General features: G+C 41.9%; 1 protein-coding gene and 1 long non-coding RNA gene across 2 annotated transcripts in view; one reads left to right on the plus strand and one right to left on the minus strand.

Moving 5' to 3' along the window:
- The window catches only part of klhl4 (kelch like family member 4), a 131,891-nt gene that overhangs the window by 50,997 nt on the left and 61,842 nt on the right, over window positions 1-19,052 (minus strand). The gene's annotated exons all lie outside the window — the stretch shown is intronic.
- LOC116979016 lies at window positions 6,304-18,827 on the plus strand. The gene is made up of 4 exons (XR_004413616.1): window positions 6,304-6,315; window positions 7,160-7,163; window positions 8,591-8,599; window positions 18,756-18,827. It is a non-coding gene; the product is annotated as an uncharacterized LOC116979016 (long non-coding RNA).

Genomic DNA, 19,052 nt, shown 5'->3' on the forward strand with positions numbered 1-19,052 from the left:
CGTTAATGTTCAAAAATATCATCTTTATTTTAGTCAATGCATTAAAATGTGAATATGAATTTCAAACAGTGAAATGCATGTCACACCTTTTCAAAGAATCCATAACGTAAGAATTCAATTGGCTTATATTTCCCAGGAGCTGAAAAATGTTGAGTTATTATTCATGTTCTGCACATGGTTTTCATTATAGAGCTGTAGAACATGGAGATAGGCCCTTCAACACAACCTATCTGTGCAGACCGTTTTCTTGTCTGTGCACAGCTCATATCCTTCCAAATCTTTCCAATCCACACACCACTGTGGTAATTATACCTACCTGCACAACTTCATCTGGCATCTGGTTCTATACACAGTGCATTCTATGTGTAAAATATGCCCTTCAGGTACCAAGTAAATCTTTCGCCCCTCAACTTAAAGATACAAGATACAAGATACAAAAAAAATATTAGCCAAGTATGTAAGAACATACGATGAATCTGATTTGCCTTTCAGTCAAACCAAAAAAGCAGCAAGGCACACAACTACATAAAAATTAACATAAACATCCACAACAGCGCACTGTGATGGAAGGCAATAAAGTCTTATATTTTCCCTCCTTTTTTCCCCGCGGTCGGGACAGTCAAACCATCCGCAGACGGGGCATTCGAAGCTCCCGCAACCAGCGATTGAAGCTCCCACATGGGGGCAATCAGAGCTCCTGCGGCTTGGAGCTCCCGAAGTCAATCCCTTTTGTTCCTCAAGATTCCAGCATCTGTAGTCTCTTGTGTCTCTTATTAACATTTTTATTGCAATGGCTAAAGTATTGCAGAACAGTATCATGAAATGCTGCAGCTAATATTCATAGCTTGTAGAAGCCATGATCAAAGCGTAAGAAATCTTGGCAAGGTGCCATGTGTTTATCACAATTCAACGATATTGTCAAGTTAATTTATGGGCATTTTGTCTCTATTTTGTGTGAACATCCTGTTCCCATTTTCAGCAACCCAAATCAGAATTCCGGCATAGGATGGAAATTATAAAGATATTTCAGTTGTCAGCATTTTCTGGTATATTTATAATTGAAGGCAAACAATACGAGGACAAAATAGAACAATAGTTTGAGAATCATTTATTTCTTGCCTTGAAATCTCAATTAACATTTGTTTCTCCAGTATCATGCTTGATCTATTACATCTGTAATGTTATAAGTGAACTCAAGTTTTGAATATTTTTCTTATTAAATGATGATGCAAGGTAATCGTTGCAGCAACTTGGATGTTATCGGCTATGAATGTTGTATGCACATATATACGCACACACACACACACACACACACACACACACACACACACACACACACACACACACACACACACACCCACAATTTATGGGATGCAAAGAAAAAAATGGGATGAATTTAACAAGATATCATGCGTCTTAATCACAATATTTTCATAAATATGAATCATGAAAAATTGCTGTAAATTGGGTCACACGGTAGCAAAGTACATATTCTCTAAAGGACATTTTTCATAGTGGCACAGTGAAACAGATGGTAGAGATGCTGCCTCACAGTTTTATGGACCCAGAATTGATCCTGACCTGCTGAGTTTGCATACCCTCCCTATGACCGTGTGGGTTTGCCCAAATACTCTTGTTTCCTACCACATCTTAAAGTCAGGCAGAAAGGTTGATTGGCCCAGTGTAAGTGACAATGGAGGCCAGGGGGAAAGGGGAAATGGAATTGTGTGATTGCCTTGATAGCCAATTTAGTTGCGGTTGGCCAAATGATCTTTTTTTACCATAAGGAGAACAATCTGGAACAAGATGAAAGGCACTCTTTCTTGGCTGGGCTACGTATCCTTCATCCATCCACTTACACTAATCCTGTTCAAAGGGAAACATGAAAATAGAATCTATGAACTGGAAAAGTGTACCTATGTGATTAACAATAGTGGATGCATTGTGAGGTAGCATAGCCTAGAAGGATTGTATTTTTATCCTGCCCCAGATTGATCTTGGAAACCATTGGGAATTAAAAAAAATAAGTCAGAGGTGTAAAATTGCCAATAACCTTATCCTTTATTGATTCTATGCTGATTCTCATTTCAACAAATAATACCATATATTAGCTACCAGAAGAATGTATTCATATATCACACAGTTAAGCATTCTGTACATACTGTACTAAAACAAGTATAAAAATAACTAATTACTTGCAAGTTCAAAGCTAAATTTGCATGTAGTTTTTGTGAAATGTTTTGAAAAATTAGTTCATTATTTTATAGTGCATTTTCACAGTGGAAGTATTTTTAATGCACATGATATATTTGAACATTGAAATTCACTGTAAGTTCGAAAATATTACTTGCCTCTAAAACCCTTTTGTGCATTAAACAGGCTTTAAACAATGTCCTCATTTACACAAAAAAACGACTTCCAATTCTCCATATATCCTTGATTTGATAGCTGCTTTTAAACAAAGAAAATGATGAAGTTTTTACGTTTAATAATTGAGCATTGTCTTTGGAACTGCTGTACTGCAATGCTGAGATCTCCGTATCATTCCCTTTGCTCTATATACTTGAGTTTGGCTACATTGTCTTTGTTTTGTGTCATCGGATTTGATAGACTGGCAAGCAAAACAAGTCTCTTCACTGTACCTTGGAAGCAAAGCTTTTTTTAGTTTAATCTATTGGTACGCATGACAATAAACCTAATTTTAACCACGATATTTACCACTTTTTAAAATTTTAATTTAAAAAAGTGGCAAAGGTAAAATATTTAATCCACTAAGATAAAATTAAAATTTCAACTCAGTAAATAAATTATTTTACTGATATATCTTACATCACCAGATAATGTTAGGGAGTTCTTACTGCCACTATGTGAAGCATTAAAACCAAATAACAGTCACTAATTGTCATAGCAAACATTAGTGTAAACAGAAAATATGCATCATCATCGAGCAGCTTTGAATTTATTTTTGATAATTATGACCTTTGTCACATGAATACATTTGGCAATTGGTTGGTAACCTGCCATTTATGCTGTTCCTTTTTAGTGCTAAACTGGCTCCATTTATGTCCATTGCCAGAGTGAGCAACAGCGGAAATTGGAGGAACAGCACCTCATATTCCGTCTGGGGACCTTGCGTCCGTATGGCATTAACATTGAATTCTCCCAATTTTGCTAGCCCTTGCTGTCTCATCCCCTTCCTTAACCCTCTAGCTGTCTCCTCCCACCCTCCCATCCGCCCGCCCTCGGGCTCCTCCCCCTCCTCCCCTTTTCCTTCTTTCTCCCACCCCCCATCAGTCTGAAGAAGGGTTTCGGCCCGAAACGTCGCCTATTTCCTTCGCTCCATAGATGCTGCTGCACCCGCTGAGTTTCCCCAGCAATTTTGTGTACCTTCCATTTATGTCCTCTCCACTTTGTAATAAATTGCTTAATTGTCAGACCTATTGCTATTTGCTTGGATTTTATGGTATTTTGGCTGTCGCAAGAACGACAACTAAGTTTTATCAATTTATTTATTTCGCAAAATACTTATTAGTTCACAGGTCCTTACAAACACAACTGCTGCGCGAAAACAAAACCGCGTGAAAACAGCAGCTCCTCCCGAGTCATGTGACCGCGGTTCTGAACGCCGGGTTCGATACCTGTGTGCGCCAATAGGCACGGCTACATGGCCCCCCCAGAATCTGCGGTACGGAAACGCACAGGTAACCAGACGGTTCGACCGGAACGCGTAGTCCGGGGCGAGCATAACAGTAGGGGCCGGCAAAACAGAACCGGACGGACGCGCCAAACGCGAACGAGGGACGGGCGTAACAGAGGGGGCCAGTGAAACATAACCGGGGGTAACAGGTGCAGAGGGCGGCAAAACGGCCGGCGGGTGCCCTCCACACCGCGGACTGGCCACCGCCACCGGGCTATCCTTGTCGACGTGGGCTGGCTTAAGGCGACTGACGGAGACGAACTCCTCCCTGCCACCCATGTCCAACGTGAACGTTGAGGTACCAGTCCTCAGCACCCTGTACGGACCTTCGTACACCCGCTGTAACGGCGAGCGGTGAGCATCCCTACGAAGGAAAACATAAGCACAATCCCGTAACACATGCACTGCAGACGACCCGTGTCGGGAAGTGGGAACCGGGACCAAAGCGCACGCTCGTTCGCGAAGGTCAGCTAGCACCGCCGAAGCCGGGACCTCCTGAGCACGGGTGACGGGCTGAAAATCCCCAGGTACCCGCAAAACCGAGCCATAAACCAGCTCGGCCGAGGAGGCGTCAAGGTCTTCCTTAGGCGTAGTTCTGATGCCCAGGTGAACCCAGCGCAACTGGTCAATCCAATCGGGGCCGGTGAGCCGAGCCTTCAACGCCAACTTGAGGTGTCTGAGGAAACGCTCAACCGAACCGTTCGACTCCGGATGATACGCAATGGTCCGGTGCACTTCTAGCCACAACTTACACTCGCCATACAAACACATCCGGCCACAACGGTGGTCAGCACACAACTGCCACGTGAAAATAAAACAGTGCGAAAACAGCAGTCCCTCAAAAGTCATGTGACCGCGGCTTCCGAACGCCGGGTTCGATACCTGCGTGCGCCAGCAGGCGCCACAACAGTGTCTTTGGAGTAGAGTGGGACAATTCATGCAGCAAGTAATTAATTATTCTACCCTGGATTCAGTTAAATTATCAGTATTACATATTAACAGTTTTAACTAGTGTTTTACCTGATACTGTTACTATGGAAAGATGCTGTGTTGCAGTCTAGCTGGAAGGCCACTGGAATTTGTTTTATATGTCGTATGGAGCACCTTTGTAAGTTCCTGCAAGCAGGGGTGGAAAACCTGGGGGGGGGGGTGGCATATGGGACATGTCCCCCCCATGTTTTGAGAGGTGGGGGACATCCCCCCCAAGTTTATGTCATCCGGATTTTTAAATCTCCGCTTTCCGCGAGACAGTGGAGGTGGGACTGCTGATCAAGGGCGCCGATTGGACGAGAGAGATGTTGGTCAGCAGGCAATGGGGGCCGGACACGATGATTCAGCGCGATGATTGGAGGAGGGAGGAGTGGGGCGGGGTGGGACTGAGGATAGAGTGCGGTGATTGGAGGAGGGAGACGTGACACAGACCTGCGCCTCATCCGCAGCCAGGATCGATCCCGGCCGGCTCTCCGGCCGGCTCTCCGGCGCTGTCCCGTCCTCATCCGAGTGCCCCCCACGGGTGGCCAGAGAGGTCGGGAATCAGCCCCGAGCTGTACCCCCAGGCCCACAGCCAGCGCAAAGAAGCAGCGCTAAACCCAGCTCAACTCTGCCTGTCCCGCCAGCTTAACCTGCCTGGGCTTGCGGGAAATATGGCCAGCGCGGAGAAGCAACGCTGGTCCCGTCAGTCCAGTCAGGGCTTGTAGGTTAACCTGGCGAGACAGGCAGAGTTGAGCTGCATTTAGCGCTAGATTGAGCCTCAGAAGCCTCGTGCATGTGTGTGTGAGTGTGTGTGAGTGTGCGCATGCGGGCGTGGCCGCCAAAAAATGGTGTCCCTCCTGTCCCCCGGTCCCCTCCATATTTTGATAGCGTGTTCCGTACCTGCCTGCAAGAGTCCCAGTACTCTGGATGAAGGAAGGCAATGTGGATTTAGAGTAACAGAATCAGGCTAGGTGTGTGCCCTTTCAAGAATGTTAGGGTTGCATAAAGTAATGCAGATGAGGAGAAAACACGTCACAATGGTATCCTGGAGCTATTGCAGCCGCAAATTACTTACTGCATATTGATAGGCCTCATTCTAAAAAAAAACCGTATCAATCATCCGGACTAATGCTTACATTGTTCTGAACACCAGACATTGTAGAGCTTGGGGGAGGTGATAAAAAATTTAAATAGATAATAGCTGGTTTCTTTGCAAATTCAGGATAATTAGCAGCTTCCATTCTTCAATTACAATTGCATTTAGCAGAGCAGAGCTGCCATTGTATATTTGTTTATGTCTATCCATCTCATTTTCAGGCTTTTTAAATTTACTGCTGAATTTTCAGGCCCACCCAATCGACAACTATTTTTAGCAAGTCTTTCTCTAACTGTATAGGAAATTATAGGTTTCTTCCCCTATGAATCAGTGCAATAAAACACTTTGCAGTGCAGATGGGGAAATTGAAATGATTAACTGAACCTATCTAATCCATTCTATATCCATCCTCCAACACTCTTAGATGCTAAAACAGCCTTCAGTATTACAGTTGGTGTTTTAATGCTAAAATTATTTGCTGCAAATGAGTTACTGCTGCATAGAATCACAATGGAAGCAAAGCTTTTTTTAGTTTAGTCTATTGTCACATGTAACGAGGTTCAGTGAAAAGCTTTTTTGGTGCATGCTATCCAGGCAGCGTAAAGATGGTACGTGATTATAATCAATTTCTCCACAGTGTACAGCTACAGGATAAAGGGCATACTGTTTAGTGCAAGATACAGTCTAGTAAAGTCAGATTAAAGGTAGTCCAAGGATCTCCAATGAGGTAGATGGCAGGTCAGGACCTCTCTCTTGTTGGTGAAAGCAAACAAGGGACTACAATGACTTGAGGCATCCTGAGAGCTGCCTAAACAGTAATAGGCCTTTTTCACGGGGCGACTTGACGCAAGAGTTAACCAGAGTTTAACATCGTGGGAACCTCGTGCGATAACAGTACGGCATTCGTGGACCACCGTGGACCACCGTGGCGCTAACGGCAGGTAATCGTGTAACTTGGTGACTCGGGAGAAAATTCAAGCAAGTTTGAATTTCTCCAAGAGTGACTTGTACACTTGTGGTTGAGCATTGCAACATTATATGAACGTAGTGGCCAGTGCGATATCCGTGCGATATCCGTAATAACTCTTGCGGTTACCGTGGGAACTCCTGCGAACGGTGAACCCAGAAGCTGGGGACAGACGGTGAGTAAAAATTGTCTTCTGTGGGATTGAATTTAAAAAATAAAGATTTGCATCCGCATATGGACATCAACTTATTCATGAGTTATGTTAATGAGATTCATGAAAATATTTATAATCTTTAAAAGGGACTTTAAAAGGGACTTTACTGAAAGCTCCCACATTTTTATGGTCCGTGAGAAATTTTTCACATGTACTTCTTTGAGAGATACAGCTCGGAGTCCTCGCCGACTAACGATCGATGCCTTTCCGAAGCAGGGTCCGGAACGCTACCAATCAATGTTCTTCAGAGACCCGTGTAAGGAGTGAACTGCACATGCTGGTTTAAACCGAAGACAGACACAAAAAGCTGGAGTAACTCAGCGAGTCAAGCAGCATCTCTGGAGAAAAATAGGTGATGTTTCGGGACGAGACACATCTTCAGACTCAATTCCGATTAGGATGTCTGAAGAAGAGTTCCGATTCGAATCGCCACCTATTCTTTTTCTCCAGAGATGCTGCCTGACCCGCTGACTTACTCCAGCTTTTTATGTTTTTCTTCCCAGATCTGACTTACCTGCTGAGTTACACCAACATTTTGTGTCCTTTTGTGCCCTTAACCAGCATCTGCAGTTCCTTTAGACATTACCTAACTTCAGATTTTAGAGATATAGCGCGGAAACAGGCCCTTCGGCCCACCGAGTCCGCGCCGACCACCTATTCTTATCCGGCTTCAGAACGGTTCTTCCTTCCATTCGTTTGGGCACTGACCCGACCTACCAACCTATCTCAATGCGGACATTGGACTTTTTCCCCCTGGAACTGTCCTGAAAACATATATTCTGAACTCTGGTATTTTCCTCTTCGCTCTACCTGGTGTTCTTGTGCATGTGTCGGAAGGAACAGCAGATGCCGGTTTAAAGAGAATGCTGGAGTAACTTGATGGTTCAAAATGCTGGAGTAACTCAACGGGACATGCAGCATCTCTAAAGAGAAGGAACGGGTGACGTTTCGGGTCGAGGCCCTTCTTCAGACTGTACGTGGCTTGGTTATATTCATGTATAGCATTATCTGACATGATTGTATAGCACGCAAACAAAAGTTTATTCCCTGCATAGAATCATACAGCGTAGAAATAGGCCCTTCGACCCAACTTGCCCACACCGACCAATATGTCCCATCTACACAAGTCCCACTTGCCCGCGTTTGGCCCATAACCATCTAAACCTATCCTATCCATGCTTCAGTCTAATGCGTCTTAAACATTGCGACAGTACCTGCCTCAACTACCTTAACGGATAGCTCATTCCATACACCCACCACCCTTTGCGTAAAATAGTTACCCCTTAGGCTCTCATTAAATCATTCCCCCTGAACCTAAACCTGTATCTGCTGGTTCTCGATATGAGACAATAATAACAAACCAATGCGAGTTAGGACATCAACGGGGAGATCCTGGATAAACCCAAGGTAGACACAAAATGGAGGAACTCAGCGCAACAGGCAGCATCTCTGGGGAGAAGGAATGGGTGACATTTCGGGTCGAGACCCTTCTGATATGCTGCCTGTCCTGCTGAGCTACATGTTGTGTCTATCTTCGTTTTAATCCAGCATCTGCAGTTCCTTCCTGGCCGAACCCGATTGAAAGATGAGAGGCTGGGCGATAGAGCACTGGGTGTGACAAGGATCAGGCTTCAGTAAGCAAAGTAAAGAGAGGTGGCAACGTTATGGAAATGAAGCGAGTAATCCGAGTGATGGCGAGACGGTATCCTCTAATGTGTCGGAAAGAACTGTAGATGTTGGTTTGTGCCGATGATAGACACAGTAATACTGGAGACAGACATAAAATACTGGACGGGCAGCATCTGGATAAAAGGAATGGGTGATGTTTCGGGACGAGACTCTGAAGAAGGGTCTCGAACCGAAACGTCACACATTCCTTCTCTCCAGAGATGCTGCCCGTCCCGCTGTGTTACTCCAGCATTTCGTGTCTATCTTCCGTATGCTCTGTGATGGTCATCTTGGAGTCAAGTGGCAACTCTGGTCTGTAGACACGAGGAACTGCAGATGCAGGAATCACGAGCAAAACACAGAGCGTCGGACGAGCCTGACCCTTTGAGTTCCTCCATCACTTTGTGTTGAAGTCAGGTCTGGACATTGCTTGGCTCAGTCTCAGGCGCCGGCTAACTAGGAAGGTCGAGTCAAAGTCCAGCACTAACACTCAAGAAATAACGTTTGCGGCCTGATGTTCCCAATATTTAATTGAAATCATTAATAAAGTAAATAAATAGATACCGGTCTAATCAGTATCTACGGGATTGGACAGGCTAGATGCAGGAAGAATGTTCCCGATGTTGGGCGAGTCCAGAACCAGGGTCCCAGTTTTACAGTCTACCGTGGGAACTCTTTAACTCAGTAAAATAAAGTAAAGTAAAGTAGCCTTTATTGTCATATCAGCGGGCAGGCAGCAGTTGATTGTTGCTCCCTTCAGTTTCCCAGGGGGTCGGGACGGGACTGGAGTTGGGAGGGAAAGGTGGGGGAGTCGAGGGAGAGGAGGGGGAGACAGATGGGGGTGTCTTCATTTACTGGCGGCGGGTGTCTGTCACTGAAACAGGCAGGTGAGATTTCACATCCACCTTGTGTGTGTGTCTCTCTCTCTCTCCCTCCCTCCCTCTTACACAGGCTGAGAGACTCTGCCTCTGTGAGTGTACGTCTCTTTATCCCCCTCTCCCACACACAGTAAGACCGAGGTACTGTGCTCAGTCCATCTGTGTCTCCCACATACACAGTAAAACATGTCTCCAAATGAGCCAATTCAACCAAGGGAGGATATTTATAGTGTGTGAAAAAAAAGTGACATCATTTGTGCCACGTGATGATTTTACAGTTCACAATGTTCATTCAAGATTTAACGGGAAAGCTCGGGAGACGGACAAGTCACTCGCACAAATAACAGAAATGCCGAGTACCGTGGGAACTCTTTATCTACCCCCCGTTATATCGTGTGATATCGTGCTAGACCACGACCACTTCACTCTGGTTACATCTTGCGTCAAGTCGCCCCGTGAAAAAGCGCTTTAAGTGTACCATTGGATGCCATAGGTTACAGAACAAGGTTTGTCATTCTTCCATGAGCCCACATATCTCTATATCAATCTCATTACACTGCGAAATTAGGAATGTGAGTTTTAGGAGTAATCTAAAGATCCTGGTGAATAGGGACTCTGTTTAAAACTTCATTCTTGTATCCCTCCTGTCCTTTTCCCCACCAACATTTAGTATTGTTCTACTTGACCAGTTAATTTCCCATTCCTCTTCCAGGTCAAAGGCAATCAAAACATAATAACCATAACTAGCCTCCTAATGCCTGATGACTCTAAGCTATCTCCAATAGGATATACTGGTACATCCTAGCACAGATCCCATTTTTCTTTAAGTGAAATGCTCAAGGACATTCTAGAAAACACATCTTGTTGTTGTGAGGCTTTAGCAAATGCATCATAAAATCTCCAGACATATCAAAGTCTCTCTTCAAACAGCAGTCAGTCAATTCCAATCAGCATGCAAACTGGAAAAGCTGGAGAGCTTTGAATAGTGATCATAATTTCCATAAATTCTGCCCAGCTGGTCACCATTTAGAGAGCTTGTTACCCCGTATTGCAGACCTGCCAAACATTGCAATGTCTCTAATGTGCATCAGCAGCCAATTCAATTGTCAGCAAGGGGCCTAATTATCATGAGTCATTCTTGCATGAGTTTAAAATGATTTACCAAGAGGGCATCTTAGACAAAATGCAGGTTAGCCAAGCGGAGAAAGTTAAGGTCCTGTCTTGCTGACTTTGAAGGCTCTTTAGTGTCAATCTACTGGCACAACAGCATGATGACTTGCCCCAGCACTAATTAGCTAACTAAACAGTTCTTAACAGTCCCAAGACACAGAACAGAGTGTAAAATATTGATTATTCTCAGATTGCTAGGTCAAATACTGTTATAAATATGCAAAAAATGATAATTTGCCTACTTCAAAATCTTAAGGCAATTGTTCTGAAATGGACAGCAAATAGTGTTGCTATTCTGCCTGATGAATGTATTTGTTATTTTGTATGACAATTTGCAGAATTGCCTTAAAGCTATATTCTGTGTTGCAAAATGAGTTCATTTCACCGCTCACCATTCTGGAAATATTATTTGATTAAGAATGTATGTATATTCGATCACTCTTATGATTGTATCCTGTCTGCTTAAACCCAGCACTATTTAAATACGTTCAAATAAAGGGGGAGGGGGGGGGGGAGGGGGAGGGGGGGGGGGGGGGGGGGGGGGGGGGACATTTATCAAGGATATAAATAATGCAATATCTGAATTCCCCACATTTTCTGTTTCATAAATGCAAGTTTTGAAATCCTATTTTAACCATCAAGCTATTTTCCCAGACGCTGAAAAATAAAACTAATCATGCATTGTCAACTGTTTATTTCTTCTTATGATGCAGAGTTGTGTAAAAATTTGCTCTATCTTCTGACGCAATCACACCAATCTGTAGAATACTTATTAACCTTGCAACCCCTATTATTGTTCCTTAGCATCTTGTTTTCTTAGATAATAATCCCATGGTGCTATCAGCACAGAAGGCATTGTGTTCCATGGACTATTTGATTTTGTCTCTCCATTCTTATCATTGTAACCTTCAAGTCTGATTTTAATCTCATCTTTTTCCCCCAAAAGCGTGTGTCAACATAATCATTAATTGTTTTCTTTATCCTCAGGCCTGGTGGGGTAAATAATCGAATTTTCAGAATCAACCTGAAACCTTCAAAATTGTGCCTCTCTGTCGTCCAAATGCACACATCAGATTAGATTGAAAATGTTGGTAACCATGAATCTCAGCACAAACTAGATTGGTCATATTTATTTTTATACCTTTTGTATTAGGCAATGGTGCTCACTGGTAAATAAAAGAGATGCCTGATAATTATTCATGAGTTTTAATGTGAGTGTGAAATTCTCTCCTGATTCTTGCTACCATAATGTCACTTTTTGGGGCTTCAGGTGAAAATTATTCCACCATTGTCATAGATAGTCATAGAGTCTTACAGCGTGGAAACAGGCGTGGAAACAGGCCCACACTGGCCAACATGTCCTGTCTACTCTAGTCCCACCTACCTGTGTTGGGACCATATCCCTCTAAATCTGTCCTATCCATGTACCTATGCATGTACCTGTTCAAATGTTTCTTAAACATTGTGATTGTGTCTGGAGGGATTAAGCTTCAGTATTCAATAATGGTACTGAAGGTCAATAATTCAGAAATGGAATTCCATACGAAGAATAAAGAAAAGGTACGGGGTCTGCAGCTCAGTTGTAGGTGAGGAGGCTGCCTGCAACCTGAGGTGGGCAAAGCAACTGATGAGTATTTTACGCTTTAAATAATTTTAGCAGAGCGGAAGACAACGTATTTTTCCACAGTCTACAAATTCTGGCCCATTTATAATTCAACATCCAGCAAGTAGTCTGCCTGCACAAAGTACCATGGATTTGATTTATCTTCTGGGAGAGGGGTTTTGCTGAGTCTTAGAGAAAGAAGTGTGTTTTATTTTATATTGGTTTGTAGCCACTGGAGGCAAAATAATTTGTTATTGCGCATAACGCTATGCCCTTGAAAAGATTGCAATGGGCCTGCTTAAACTTCAGCCTAATCCATCTCATGCAACTGAGTGTCCTGCTAGCCCGTTGCATATTCTAGTTAACAGTTAAGGAATAGTATTGGAAACTTTGGGCCGGCGGTACTGTGGTGCAGTGGTAAAGTTGCTGTCTGACAGTGCCAGAGACCTGGGTTCGTTCTGGAGTAAGGTTGCTGTCTGTACGGAGTTTGAATGGGCTCCCTGTGACTGCATGGGTTTTCTCCCGATGCTCTGGATTCCTCCCACAATCCAAAGACGTAGCTTTGTTAAGTAATAAATTTGTCCCTAGTATGTAGGATAATGTTAGTGTAGGGTGTGATCGCTGGTCGGCATGGACGCAGTCAGCCGAAGGGCCTGTTTCTGCACTGTATCTCTAAAGTCTAAAGTCATTGGGCTGGGATTACAATGGCAGTTCTACCCTGAATTGACTGCATGTGCTACAGTTACATTAACATAATTGTAGCAACAGCCAAAGATAATCATGATCAACACCAGTCTAAACTGACTTCTGTGGATTGAAGATTAGAGAGCGTGTAGGGGAGTTTCACCAGGATATCACCTGGATTGGAGGATTTCAGTTGCATGGAGAGGTTGGATAGGCTGGACTTGTTTGTCCTAGAGAGAAAGGGGCTGAGGGGTTATGTGATTAAAAAAAATATACAAGATTTTGAGAAGCATTAATAAGGTAGAACATCAAAATCTTTTCCAACAGTAGGGATATCAAAAACAAGGGCGCAGTTTTAAGGTGGGAGGTAGGAGTTTTAAAGAGTATCTGAAGGGCAATATATTTTGCACAGAGAGATTGATATGTGGAAGATGCTGCCTGTGGAGGTGTGAAATCGGATGCAAATGCTACGTTTAAGAGGCACATAGACAGCCACATATTTACGGAAGACTTAAAACGAACAGACCTAATGCAGGGAAAATGGGATTAGTATAGATGGGGGGTCAGCATTGAAGGGCCCATTTCCATGCTGTACAATTCTAGTGTTTTATGACGCCATGACAACCTGCATCTCTTGAACAATTCTAGGGTTTTATGACGCCATGACAACCTGCATCTCTTGAACAATTCTAGGGTTTTATGACGCCATGACAACCTGTGTTCCTTGAAGAAGAGCAGCAAGTACTTCTTTCAGCTGCCAGCCATTGATAAAAGACAGCAGGAGATAAGATAAGCAGTAGAATAGAGACACAGAACCTGCAGATTCTGGAATCTTAAGCAAAATACAAAGTGCTGGCGGAACTCAGTGGGTCAGCAACGTCTGTGGACAGATAACATATTGGTTCAGGACCTGACCTCAGACTGTAAAGCAGGCTCAATGAGTAACAAGGAGAGATGAAGGGGTTGTCCAGCTTCATGCTGAATTCATAGTTGCAGGAAGTTGTTAATATGATTGCAAGGAATGATAACGGGATATGATGTTTCAAAATGTTCAATGACTTTGCATGCAAGGTCAACATTAGTAGTTTCATACTCTGATCTCATCTCCGACTGCACTTCTAGCTACAAGCAGCAGTAAATGCTTCACATTCCCACCAGTGTACTGCACCCGCCAACAATCTCTAACAATCAGACATCTATATTCAGTAGTATGAGGAAAGGACAATGCAAAGACCACTTTAGTCTGTTTGAACTGTTTTGACTATTTTACTGTTCTTTTTACAATCCATGTTCTCGGGGTATCTAAATCTAAATGTTATTAGTTATTTATGTTATAACATCGGATGGAAGCTGCATACCAAATCTCTTGCGCTTATGTGCAATGACAATAAAAGATATTATTATTATTATTATTATTATTATTATTATTATTATTATTATTATTATTATTATTATTATTATTATTATAATAATAATAATTATTATTATGTGCTTTGAGATGCCATCTGTAATTTATCTGTCTCCCCTGAAAGATAGAACACTGCTACTCATTTGAGTTTGAACTTAGTGTCAGATATGAGATTATAGTTAATGTCAATTATCCAGTGAGAACTGCTGTCATTTCCCACCAAGCTCCAGGGCAATATAAAGGCAACTTTGGGCACAGTCAGCATCTTTTATTGTTTTATATTCAGTTATGAACATATCTTTAGTCAGTACTCTGGTAGTATAACCTAATAAGATTATAGTACCACACATCTGAAATAATGTCATTTTTATTTTTATTCATTTGTTTTATTCCACGTACTAAATTAAGAGTTTTAAAGTTGATTTTATTTTACAATTATATCTGTACCTGGTGAAGACCAACCAGTGATGAATTATAAATGCCAGGTATGAAATAATTCAACCTTTCCTTCTTTCTGTACACTGTTGATATTTTACTTTTTCTAAAACATTTAACAGAGAATGAAATATTTCATTCACTGTCCACCACAGCCTATGTAAAATTCTCTATTCTGACATCACAAGTTTGAGCGGCATGGTGGCGCAGCAGTAGAGTTGCTGACTTACAATGCCTGAGACCCAGATTCGATCCTGACTATGGGTGCTGCCTGTATGGAGTTTGTACGTTCTCCCTGTGACCTGTGTGGGTTTTCTCCGGGATTTCCGGTTTCCACAATCCAAAGACGAACAGGTCTGTAGGCTAATTGGCAAATTGGCAAATTGTAAATGGTCCCTAGTGTGTAGTTAGTGTGCGGGGATCGCTGGTCTGTGCAAACTTGGTGGCCGGAAGGGCCTGTTTCCAAGCTGTATCCCTAAAACTAAACACTAAAAACTGAAGATGGCAATGTAAAGACCATAGCTGAAATACTAATTCCTAAATTTATTGTCATATATCTTTTAACACAATACTGAAGTTTGCATTGGAATATGTCACAGAGAAAAACTGTGAGGATGGCTTCTTGGCTGAAAGGAAAGCCATTTGTTTAAAATGCATGAAGCAATCTAGTCTCCACTGTTCATTATTGAAGCGAAGCATATGCATCAATAGGTCAATAAGGACATGAAAGAAAAATACAGTGTTTCTCACAAGAATGATATTTGTAAATCCATCCTCATCTCTGAGGATTTTTTTTAATGTGTTTTAATATTTTCCAAAATTCCTTTTTCCACAAAGAGGTGTTTTTGTTTTATGTATATTAGAAACATAGAAACATAGAAATTAGGTGCAGGAGTAGGCCATTCGGCCCTTCGAGCCTGCACCGCCATTCAATATGATCATGGCTGATCATCCAACTCAGTATCCCGTACCTGCCTTCTCTCCATACCCTCTGATCCCCTTAGCCACCAGGGCCACATCTAACTCCCTCTTAAATATAGCCAATGAACTGGCCTCGACTACCCTCTGTGGCAGGGAGTTCCAGAGATTCACCACTCTCTGTGTGAAAAAAGTGCTTCTCATCTCGGTTTACAGGATTTCCCCCTTATCCTTAAGCTGTGACCCCTTCAACAATCTTCAACAATATTCTGAATATTGTTGAAGATTCTTCTCTTTACAATAGAACAAATTCTTTATTTTCGAGTTCATTGATCTATTTTGTGAAGGCAATGCTCATCAAAATGTTTAAGAAGGAACTGCAGATGCTGGAAAATCGAAGGTACACAAAAAAGCTGGAGAAACTCAGCGGGTGCAGCAGCATCTATGGAGCGAAGGATGCTGCTGCACCCGCTGAGTTTCTCCAGCTCATCAAAATGTGTTTGTTTCCAGTACAGTAACTAGTTAATATATACTTTAGAGTGTGACAGAATATATTGTATATTTATTTCCCAATAAAAGACCTGTGATCTGAGCTGACCTAGAGTTCTATCAACTAAAATGTATTATTTAAAATTAATGCTTTCTTAAATCATATGAAGAACAAATATTGAGCATTTGTGCGGTCAGATTTCAGGTGTAAGAATATAATTGTAGTTAGATTGGTTAATTATTGCTGTTGTTTGAAAAACAGCTATTTTAAAGTTGATTTTCAATTAGTACATGTGTGGTATATAACTGGTATCAATTTAAAAATCACTGGGTCACATGTGGATTATTAGCAGTTTGGGAATTAGCCCTAAATGTATGAAAATCAGCACTGGATTTTGTTTTTAACTTTCTTAAATAGCTTTACACATTTGAACTCTAAATATTATCAGGTGACCTCCAAAGCAACCTATAGGCAGGAATTTAAATTAACAAATAATATATAGTTGTAATCAGTCAAGGGCAAGAAATTCACTATGCTTTAGGGTTATGGTAGGTTTAGTTTACTAAATTTTATTTCTAAGTTGTAATGCAAGCAAATTTCAAGCTTGTACCTTATCAGAATTAACCAGTTAATGTCCATCTAGGTTTTACTGCCAAATGTTATGTTCCTTTGTTGGAATTACATATTAGCTTTGGTCTGTTGAAAGATAATGTAGTCAGTACAAAAAATATCTACTGCAGAATAAATTCAAGCCTTTGACATTGGGGAAGCATAGTCAATTTTTAAAGATAGATTCTGCAATACATTGTGATTAACTTCACTACTGAATTATGTGGTCGCCATCCAATTGTGATGGAAGTTTTAGATTATTTTTCAGCAAAAGACAGGATTTAATGATGTGAAACTTTTGAATCTGGCCTGAAGGACATGCTGAGCAAAGGGACAGCATCCATCACAACAATTTTACCATTTAAATTCACCGAACGTCATCCGTGTAAAATTTAATATTAAACAAATTACTAATTATTTGCTGTATCTTTGTTTTGAAGTTCATACTTCGGTGCCCCTGAGATATTTGTAGGACTATCAGAATCATGTTCAAACAGGAAAATGAATGAAATGAAACTGAAAAAAACCAGGATATAGCAAAAATACAATCTCTAGGCTATGTGACCATATCACCAGTTGAACCATCATCACTAATGATGAGAACAAACAATATCATGGATGTAATATTAAGCCTTAAACCTTAACATTCTGCCAAGTATTATACATTCTCTTTATTTCCCCTCGACCCAAACTGAAACTTTTGATTGCACACACAATTTGTGTAAATAAAGTCATGCAGAACTATCTATTTAAAATGAATAAGATACATTTAGGCAGTTTATTTTTTTTGCTGTAATTTTACAAAAGCATCTGTAAATATTGTTATAAATCCTTTTGTGAATTATTGAATTTTACACAGTTTTTCCTATGGTAATTCATTTTTAGATAATGTCGCAGTTAAATAAATCAGCGATAGGAGCAGAATTTGGGCTGAATGGCCCATCAAGTCTACTCCGCCCTTCAATCATGGCTGATCTACATTTCCCTCATTCTCCTGCCTTCTCTCCATAAAGGTGCTGTCCTACTGCGGCAACCTAATTGGCGAGTCTAGAAGAGTTTAGGAGAGTTTGAAAAAATGTCATGTTGAAGACCTCCATCGACTATGTAGAAGACCTCCTTCGACTATGTTGAAGACTAGCTTCGACTAGCCTCGACTAGCTTCGGGAAAATTGGACACCGAATAGTGGAGAGTGAAGACGACCTCCTTCGATCTCCTTCGACCTCCCTTCGACTATGTTGAAGACTATCTACGACTACCTTTGACAACCTTCGATTACCTTCGACTACCCTCGATTACCTACAAATAACATGCCGACCTACTGCGACCTACTTCAACTAAACCTACGAGTATAAAAAGTATCGATTATTCTTTTAAACTTTTTTTACTTGCGGGCATTTTTCAACATGGTGAAAAATACGCCGCAACCGAGCTGAGTCCTCGAGTATGCGGGGACTACTCTTGAGCATGAAGGAGAGTTAGAAAGACCTCCTAGGACCTCGTGTTGACCATGCTGCGAGTATGTGTCAAGGACAAACTCGTCTGAACTCGCGGATTAGGTCGCCGCAGTGGGACAGCTCCTTAACCCCTGACACCAGTACTAATCAAAAATCTATCTATCTCTGCCTTAAAAATATCCATTGATTTGGCCTCCACAGCCTACGGTGGCAATGAATTCCAAAGATTCACCATCCTCTGACTAAAGAAATTCCTCCTCATCTCATTCCTAAAGGAACGTTCTTTAATTCTGAGGCAATGACCTCTGATCCTAGACCCACTAGTGGAAATATTCTCTGCACATCCATTCTATCCAGGCTTTTCTCTATCCAGGCCTTGCACTATCCAGGCCTATCCAGGTTATGTTATTTTTTCAGCATTTGAAAATTTGAACACATTTCAAAACAAAGCAATGCGTTATTTCTTGTACATCAACTCTGAACTCATGGAGTCATAGATTACAACAGCATGGAAACAGGCCCTTCTGCTCAAGTTGTCTAATGCCAATTAAGATGTCCCACCTCAGCTCGTCCTATTTGTCCTCGGCCTTCTGCATTCCAAGGAATAAAGTCCTAGCCTGCCCAACCTCTCCCTATAGTTCAGCCCCTCAGGTCCTGGCAAAACCCCTGTTAATCTTCTCTGCACTCTTTAGCTTTAGAAGCTTTAATAACATTGTTATCCCCCTGCAGTTGTAGATAGATCCTTCACCCATGTATCCTCTGTGCCCCACAATTCTGTTCTTGCTCTA

The sequence above is a fragment of the Amblyraja radiata genome, chromosome 12 (assembly GCF_010909765.2).
Source record: "Amblyraja radiata isolate CabotCenter1 chromosome 12, sAmbRad1.1.pri, whole genome shotgun sequence".
Taxonomy (NCBI): Eukaryota; Metazoa; Chordata; class Chondrichthyes; order Rajiformes; family Rajidae; genus Amblyraja; species Amblyraja radiata.